Here is a 9033-nt window from a genome sequence, read left to right on the forward strand (position 1 = left end):
TAATCCCTGCCCTCAGGGTTAGGGAAAGGAAGTCTGAGTTTTCTAAGCTATAAACTGGGTCTAAAGAGAGTAGGGCTCTTGTTATTATTATTATTAATTTACTTTTAAATATTTATTACCTGATGTGTGCGGGATCTCATTGCAGCATGCCAGATCCTTCCTTGAAGCAAGAAGGCTCTTCCCTGCGGCAAACTGTGCTTCTCTCTAGTTATGGTGGGCGGGATCCAGAGTGCCCAGCGTCAGTAGATGTGGTGCTTGGACTCAGTTGCCCTTTGGCATGTGGGATCATAGTTTCCCAGCCAGGGACGGAAACTCCTGCATTGGAAGGCAGATTCTTAACTGCTGTACCACCAGGGAAGACTCATATGTTTTTCTTCAGACTATTACTAATCCACTTCAGAAGTTAAGAGGATGACTGTAAACTGGAATGAGGTTACTTTTAAGGTGAGGAATGTGTGTGTATGCTCAGTCATACCTGATTCTTTACGACCCCATGGACTGTAACCCACCAGCTTCCTCTGTCTATGGGATTTTCCAGGCAAGATTTCTGGAGTGGGTTGCCATTTCCTTCTCCAAGGTGAGAACTACATTCTTTTAAAAAAAATTTTTTTTTAAATTTATTTATATGGCTGTGCTGGGTCTTCATTGCACACACAGGATCTTTAATTGTAGCATGTGGGGCCTAGTTCCCTGATCAGGGATGGAACCTGGTCCCCTGGGAGTACAGAGTCAGCCACTGGGCCACCAGGGAAGTCCCTAGTATTCCCTTCTTGTACACACCACTGCCCACGACATGTATGACCTGGATTGGGTCCACAGTTAGCTGCTCCCTGGCTTCCTGTAAGGTCAGCCCTGTGCTCTAGATGTCTGCCTGCTCACACACTCTCCATGGCTCCCTATCAACAGAAGGAGAAGGTCTCGGTTTCTCAGTCTGGCATTCAAAGTCCTGCCAAACTCAGCTCCAATGACACCAATCCATTGATATTCAGTCCCTCTAACCTCCCCAGTTGCATGTCAGTTTGTTTCCCCACTCCAAACTTTTGACCAGGCTGTTCCTTCTGTCTACCCTTAAAAAAAATATTATTCTTTAATTTTTGGCTCTGCTGAGTCTTCTTGCCGTGTGAGCTTTTCTATTATTGAGGTGAATGGGGGTACTCTCTAGTTGTGGTGCACAGTCTTGTTATCGGGGTGGCTTCTCTGATGGGGATTCTGGGCTCTAAGGCTAGCAGGCTTCAGTGTTGTGACCCACGGGCTTAGTTGCTCTGCGCCATGTGGGATCTTCTCGGATCAGGGATTGAACCTATGTCTCCTGCACTGACAGGCACATTCTTTACCACTGAATCACCAGGGAAGCCCTGTTCCTTCTGTCTAGCATGCTTGTTTTTACCAACTCCTGTGCGTGCTTCAAAATCCAGTTAGGGGCCTCTCCTGCAAAAATTACAACTCAATCTAGAGAAATTTCAGCCACCCAGAGACGCTTCTTCATCTAAATACTGGCAGTGGGGCAGGACCAAGCTACAGTCTCTCCTAGGTGACCCTTTGCTACTGGGTGCGACTGTGTGATCCATTTCACAGAGGTGAAAACTAAGGCAAAGTCTGGCACCCAAAGAGGGAGAAATTTAGCAGAGCCGGGACTCAAACCTGGAAGGTGGTGCTTTCAGTCTCAGGCTGAGATGCAGAGGGTCCTATGAGGAGGTTTCCGGGGGGTTTTCAGAGGCCACTGAGATTGTTTGGGGACTTTGCTCACTTGGCCAGCAGCTGTTCAAACATTCCCGAAACCAGAAACAAAGCCACTGAATGCCCCAAAGCTCCTTCTACTCAGGCACTGTGAAGGCGAATGTCCCTCAGGCCTCATTGCATCATTAGACCTTTCCAAGGGGGTCAAGTGAAAATCAATCAGGAAGCCTTATGTTCCCCCTCACTCCCCCACATGAGCATCACTCCAGCACATGGACTTAGTCGCTCACAGGCATATCTTGGTTCCCCTACTAGGGATTGAACTTGTGTTCCTTCCACTGCAAGGCAGGTTCATAACCACTGGATCACCAGGGAAATCCCTCTTTCTTCCTTTTTTATTTTCTTAGTTTGAATTTCATGTATCTATTTATTGCTTATGTCATGCTAACTCACTGTCACTTCAAATGTCCAAAGGAAATAAAAGGCACATGGAGAAAACACATCCCCTGCCCTCTCCTGGAGCGCCCCTGCCACCCCAGTTTCCCTTGTCACAGCCAGCTGCTTTTGCTGTGTTTTTGTCCAGAGCTCTTTAATGCAGAAACACAACCTCTCTCTCCCTACCCCCATGTCTCCCTAACACTGTGGTACCTTGACAGTCATTCTGGGCAGACCCTACTTCTTTTGAACTTGACAATACCCCCAAAATGTTCTGTCTCATTCTTTTACACAGTTGCATACTATTCCATGGGATGACTGAACCATTGTTTCTCTCCTCAACCCCCTATGTTTTTTAAAAGAATTTTTTGAACTTGGACCATTTTTAAGCTCTTTATTGAATATGTTACAATATTGTCTCTGTTTTATGTTTCGGTTTTTTGGCTGTGTGGCATGTGGGATCCCAGTTCCAGACCAGACATCAAACCCGCACCCCCTGAACTGGAAGGTGAAGTCTTAAGCGCTGGACCACCAGGGACGTCTCCCTAGTTCCCTACATTAGAGTGACTTGCAAGCTATTTCCCTTCCAGATCAAGCCACAGTGAATAACCCCCTACCTGCTTCAGTTCCCTCGTGAGTGGGAGCACCTATAGGCCCAATTTCTAGAAGTGGGTTTTCTATGTCAAAGGACCCACACATGTGACATTTTGGGGACTGATGTCTGCTTCCCCACCAGAAGCTGTGACTCTTGGGACCCCCACTCTGTCAGCAATGTCCACAGACTGTCTGCTTCCCCACACTCTTGCCAGACCAGTTGGTACCAGTTTTTTGTATTGTTGACAATGTTTGAAAAAAAAAAAAAACTCAGGGCTAATTTTAATTCATATCTTTTACTTATTTATCTATTTCTTGGTCTCAAGGCTTGTAGGGACTCAGTTCCCTGACCAGGTACTGAACCCAGGCCATATCAGTGCCTCCACACTACCAGGAAACACACCACAGTGTTGTTTTTTTTTTTTTTTTAAAGAATCAGATCTAGGACCATCTCAGCTTATTAAAGAGGCCTAGAGAGACAGCATACAGGAACGTTCTGAATTCCTGTCCATATTTGAAGGGCACCCCTATGGAGTTCAAGGAGGGCGTCCAGATGACATCAGACTTTCCAAAGATGGGCCTCCTGCCCGTCAGTGAGACCCTGCCTCCACTCACCAAGTTACGAAGGCTTTCCAACCTGCTGGGACTCCCCTGTCCACCTCCCCCACCCAGTCTGCCTAGTCCAGGCCCTGGACCCAGCCACTCACAGTATACGGTGAGGTCCATTGAAGCCATCGTCACTTCACTGTGACACATTGAGATGCACAACAGCATGTGGTCTTCTTGAACATCACTCAGTTCAAAAACCTTCCAGTTGTTCCTGCGGTCCACTACCTTCTGGGCTGATTCAGCCTCTAGGCTCAAAATTGCCTTTTGGTCACAGGAGATACTGCAGTTCACCCTCAGAGAGCCTCCTCAGGGTATGATGGCTTCTGAAGGATGTATTGATGTTCCGGCACCTCCAGGCCCTGGAACCAAATCGGGGGAAGGGGTCAGGCCTGACAACTGGGGCTCATCAATATTACTGCATTCAGCCTGTGCTGGGGACACAGCATTGAACAAGACAAAACTCTGCCTTCAGTGTGGGAGACAGAAAAATTCATGAGTAAACAACATAATTAACAACTGATGCTGACAAGGGCTTCGGGAAAGACGAAACAGGATGAGAGAACAGACAGTTCCTTCGTGACCAGGGAATGTGTGAGCAGAGATCAGGATGCAGAGCAGGGGTGGGCCATTCCAGAGAAAAGTGAAATGACCTCCAGGAAAAGGAGCAGCAAGTGCAGAGGTCCTGAGGCAGGGTGGCTGGAGCAGAACAAAGGGATAGGTTGGGGGAAAATGAAGTCAGGAGGATCATGTAAGCAGTATTCAGCCATGCCAGGGATGTGGTCTTCATTCTGAGGACCTTGAGTGACCATGGAGGATGTTAGCAAAGGAGGGGCATGGAGTCAGTGTCCGTTTCCCTCCCAAGAGGTCAAGTGTGAAGAAGCTCCAATCAGGCTGGTCCCCACTCCCTTGGACAAGTGGTTTCCCCTCTCTGGCCCTCACTTTCCCCTGCCTGTAAAGTGGGCGAATACAGTCACCACACCACCCGCTAGCACAGGGCAGGTAGCCAGTGGCTGCAGGAAAGAAGGAGGGGGTCTGTTCTGATAAGCTCCCTCAGACCATGGTGCTTTCAAACAGAAAAAATCTCTGTGTGAGCCCACCCATCCTAACCCTGCCACCCTCCCCAGACCCCCCTCAAAATGATCTCTGCCTTCAGCTTCGGGTCTACTCCATCTAGGATGGAGGTATGTGGAAACAGCAGCTCTGTGAGTTCTCCAAGGGTGACTCTGGGATCCTTCCCACTTCAGAGAGAAATGGTGAAACCTGATGGGAGGCTGGGGCTTCCCTGGTGGCTCAGATGGTAAAGAATCTGCCTTCCCAAGCAAGAGACCCACGTTGGATCCCTGGGTCAGGAAGATCCCCTGGAATAGGCAATGGCAACCAGCTCCAGTATTCTTGCCTGGCAATTCCATGGACAAGAGCCCCATGCAAAAGGGGAGGTTACTCAGCTAGAAAGGGGTAGAATCCAGATTGGAATCCCAATTAGAACTCTTTGTTGAGCTGGTGTGGATTTTCCAGTCTCTTACTTTCTGACAGTTACCACCATCTGAGACCAGCTGTCCCCCTTCTCCCCTTCCTCCTGACTGAAGGTGGGGAAGGATTGCTGGGGCATCCCATTCTCAATCTCTGCTCCCTGGGCAAGTCAGCCCTGGAATCCCCCTGAGCAGAGTCCAGGACTTCCCCCGGGGGCACCGGTGAGGAACAGAATGTGCATGGCGGGGAGGTGGGGTAGGGACCCCAGTCTACCTAAGCTTGGGGTGGCCCTCCTCACAGTCAGACCACCTCCTGGGCCAGGACACAACCGCTGAGTGGTAGCCGCTATTAACTTCACTTTACAGCGGAAAACCTGTAGATCCTCGGGAGCGGCAACCCGCAGAGCAGTCGGGCCATGAAGGGTCTGGATGGGAACCCATGGCTGTTGACTTTCAATCGGTGCCTCTAACCCCAACTTCCCATAAACAGCGACCTAAGTACGAATCGCCTTATTCCCAGGCGGTCGCGGGCTGGTCCTCCCACGGCTTCAGGACGCACCCCGTGTCTCCAAAGTTGACTTGATGGCAGCCCCCGCCCCTAACTCACCGGGCAGCAGAGTCCAGAGCAGGGCCAGGAGCGCAAGCCGCGCGGCACCGGCGGCGCTGGGAGCCATCGCAGGCGGAGGTGGGGCGGGGGAGCTGGTACCAAGGATCGCGGCCAAGACTGGCGCCAGGGCTTCATGGGTCCTTTTATACCGCTGGCCAAGGAGGGGGAGGGGGCGGTGCTCCGAAGAAACCTCGCGCTTTCCCCTCCCGGACCCTGGCTTTTCTGGATTGAGAGAGTGCCTGGACGGATCCTGCTTTGTCCCCCCTAGCTGGGCGCTCAGCACTGGTATTTGCAAATTAAAATCCTGAGGCTTGCCTAGCGGCAGCGGCCGTGAAACAAATGACGGAACTGCTCCCGGCGCTAAGGGCCCCGTCCCTGAGCGGACCTGACCTTGATTGTGTGTTTACGTTACGCTAAAAAGGCAATGGCACCCCACTCCAGTACTCTTGCCTGGAAAATCGCACGGACGGAGGAGCCTGGTAGGCTGCAGTTCATGGGGTCGCGAAGAGTCGGACACGACTGAGCAACTCCACTTTCACTTTTCACTTTCATGCGTTGGAGAAGGCAATTGTAACCCACTCCAGTGTTCTTGCCTGGAGAATCCCAGGGACGGCGGAGCCTGGTAGGCTGCCGTCTATGGGGTTGCACAGAGTCGGACGCGACTGAAGCGACTTAGCAGCAAGCGCTTTAAACTATGGAAAATTCTTCAGTTCAGTTCAGTTCAGTCGCTCAGTCGTGTCCGACTCTCTGTGACCCCATGAACTGCAGCACGCCAGGCCTCCCTGTCCATCACCAACTGCTGGAGTCTACCCAAACCCATGTCCATTGAGTTGGTGATACCATCCAACCAACTCATCCTCTGTCGTCCCCTTTTCCTCTCGCCCTCAATCTTTCCCAGCATCAGGGTCTTTTCCAATGAGTCAGCTATTCGCAATAGGTGGCCAAAGTATTGTAGTTTCAGCTTCAGTATCAGTCCTACCAATGAATGCCCAGGACTGGTCTCCTTTAGAATGGACTGGTTGGAACTCGTTGCAGTCCAAGGGACTCTCAAGAGTCTTCTCCAGCACCACAGTTCAAAAGCATCAATTCTTCAGTGCTCAGCTTTCTTTATAGTCCAACTCTCACATCCATACATGACTACTGTTGACAAAGTAATGTCTCTGCTTTTAAATATACTATCTAGGTTGGTCATAACTTTCCTTCCAAGGAGTAAGTGTCTTTTATTTTCATGGCTGCAATCACCATCTGCAGTGATTTTGGAGCCCAGAAAAATAAAGTCAGCCTCCGTTTCCACTGTTTCCCCATCTATTTGCCATGAAGTGATGGGACTGGATGCCATGATCTTAGTTTTCTGAATGTTGAGCTTTAAGCTGGCTTAAAATTCAGCATTCAAAAAATGAAGATCAGAGTATCTGGTCGCATCAGTTCACGGCAAATAGATGGGGAAACAATGGAAACAGTGACAGGCTTTATTTTCTTGGGCTCCAAAATCACTGTGGATGGTGAGTGTACCAATAAAATTTAAAGATGCTTGCTCCTTGAAAGAAAAGCCATGACAAACCCAGACAGCTTACTAAAAAGCATTTAGGAATCCTGACATGATTTTTGCCTACAAAGGTTGGTATAGTCAAAGCTATGGTTTTTCCAGTAGTCACGCATGGATGTGAGAGCTGCACAATAAAAAAGGCTGAGCGCCAGAGAATTGATGCTTTTGAACTGTGGTGCTGGAGACTCTTTAGAATCCCTTGGGCCACAAGGAGATCAAACCAGTCAATCCTAAAGGAAATCAGTCTGAATATTCATTGGAAGGCCTGATGCTGAAGCTGAAGTTTGGCACCTGATGCAAAGAGCCAACTCATTGGAAAAGACCCTGATGCTGGGAAAGATTGAAGGCAGAAGGAGAAGGGTTCGACAGAGGATGAGACGGTTGGATGGCATCATCATTTCAATGGACATGAGTCTGAGCAAGTTCTGGGAGATGGTGAAGGACAGGGAAGCTTGGAGTGCCGCAGTCCATGCAGTCTCAAAAAGTAGGACACGACTGAATGACTGAACAAGAAGAAGAAGCAGGGAAGATCCAGCACAACCAAAAATAAACAAGTACATTTTTTTTAAGTTTTTTTTTTTTTTTTTAAATAAGAGCTTATTGTGAGCCAAGTGTCATTCCAGGTGCTGGGGACACACTAATGAACAGAATAGACCAAATTTCTTGCTATCACACAGAAATCATTTATTAATAGTAGGAGCAACAGAAACAAAAATACAATATGTAAAGGTGGTCCTTTGGCTAAGACTCTGCTGTCCAAATGCTGGGGCCCGGGTTCCATTCCTGGTCAGGGAACTAGATCCCGTGTGGCATAACTCAGTTTGCATGCCGCAACTAAAATTCCCCAAGTGGATGCAGAAGATGCAATCACCCAAGTGGCAACTAAGACTCAACACAGATAAATAAATACATAAATATTAATATATATATATGGAGATGTAGCTTGTGCTTGAAAAATAAAGAGAAAAATAAAGCAGGGAAGGGAATAGGAAATGTCAGGATTCCTAAAGCAATAAATAGAGTATCATGGGAAAGACTGAGAAGGTGACACTGATCAAGAAACGGAGGGAGGTGGGGAGGGAGTCCTAACAATATCAGGGAAGGAATGTACCAGGCAGAGCTCACTGGATGTGCAAAGGCCCTGAGGTAGGAACTGCCTTAAAGAACAGCCAGAAGCCTGGTGTGGCTGGAGTGCAATGAGGAACGGAGGGAATTAGGGGAGAGGAGGGCATGGAGGGGATGGTGTGGAGCAAGGGCTGGGGAGTACTTTGGCTTTTCCTCTGAGTGAAATGGGATCCATGGAGGGTTCTGAGCAGAGGGGAGGCACCCCTGACTTGGGAAATTACAGGCACCCTCTTGAGACAGCTGGAGCTACAGTCGGGGGTGGGGTGGGTGGAGGACTGGGTGGAACCAGGAAACTGGTGGTGCCTAGAGTGGGCAGTGAGGACCAGAGATGTGGTTCAATTTGACATTCATTTTCGCAGCAGGGCACATTGCACTTGATGCATGGTCCTGCTCTGATGTCCTGAGAGGGTGAAGGGCCATTTCCTGAGATGGAATGATAATGGGGGATAGTTAGGCAGAAAAATTTGTGCCCCCAGTCTACACTCTCTTTGTGCTTTCTTGAAAGAAAGGGAAGCAGATGCTCCCCCATCCCCTTTCCGCAGCCATCAGGAAGGGCAGGGCTTCCTCCAGGGTGTCAGGCAGTCTCAGGAAAGGAGGAATGGTCGCACTGCAAACCAGAGGCTGTGCACCAGGACAGAAGTACCCAAACCCCACTCCAGGGCACTGTGCCTGCTCGGAACTCATCCTGCGCTCTGGTGTGACCACCTTGCAGTTCCCTTGACCTGGAATGCCCTTCCTCTCATCCCTGGTGGGGCCAACCTTTTCTTGTGGCCTCGGCCTCCTCTTAACAAGCTTTCCCGAGGATTTGCCTGGTGGTACAGTGGATCAGAATCTGCCTGTCAATGTAGGGGATAATGGTTCCTTCCCTAGTCCAGGAAGATCCCACACGCCTCGGAGCATTTAAGCCCATGCACCACAACTACTGAGCCCAAGTGCTGCAGCTACTGAAGGCTTCACACCTAGAGCCTGTG

General features: G+C 49.5%; 1 long non-coding RNA gene across 1 annotated transcript; it reads right to left on the reverse strand.

Annotated features, from left to right (window-relative positions):
- Nucleotides 1-37: 37 nt before the first annotated feature.
- LOC104979835 lies at nt 38-5740 on the reverse strand. The gene is made up of 3 exons (XR_824204.1): nt 5392-5740; nt 3414-3674; nt 38-315 (listed from the first exon to the last, which is right to left on the reverse strand). It is a non-coding gene; the product is annotated as an uncharacterized LOC104979835 (long non-coding RNA).
- Between the last annotated feature and the right edge of the window lie 3293 nt (nt 5741-9033).

The sequence above is a fragment of the Bison bison genome, unplaced genomic scaffold (genome assembly GCF_000754665.1).
Source record: "Bison bison bison isolate TAMUID 2011002044 unplaced genomic scaffold, Bison_UMD1.0 scf7180017864492, whole genome shotgun sequence".
NCBI lineage: Eukaryota > Metazoa > Chordata > Mammalia > Artiodactyla > Bovidae > Bison > Bison bison.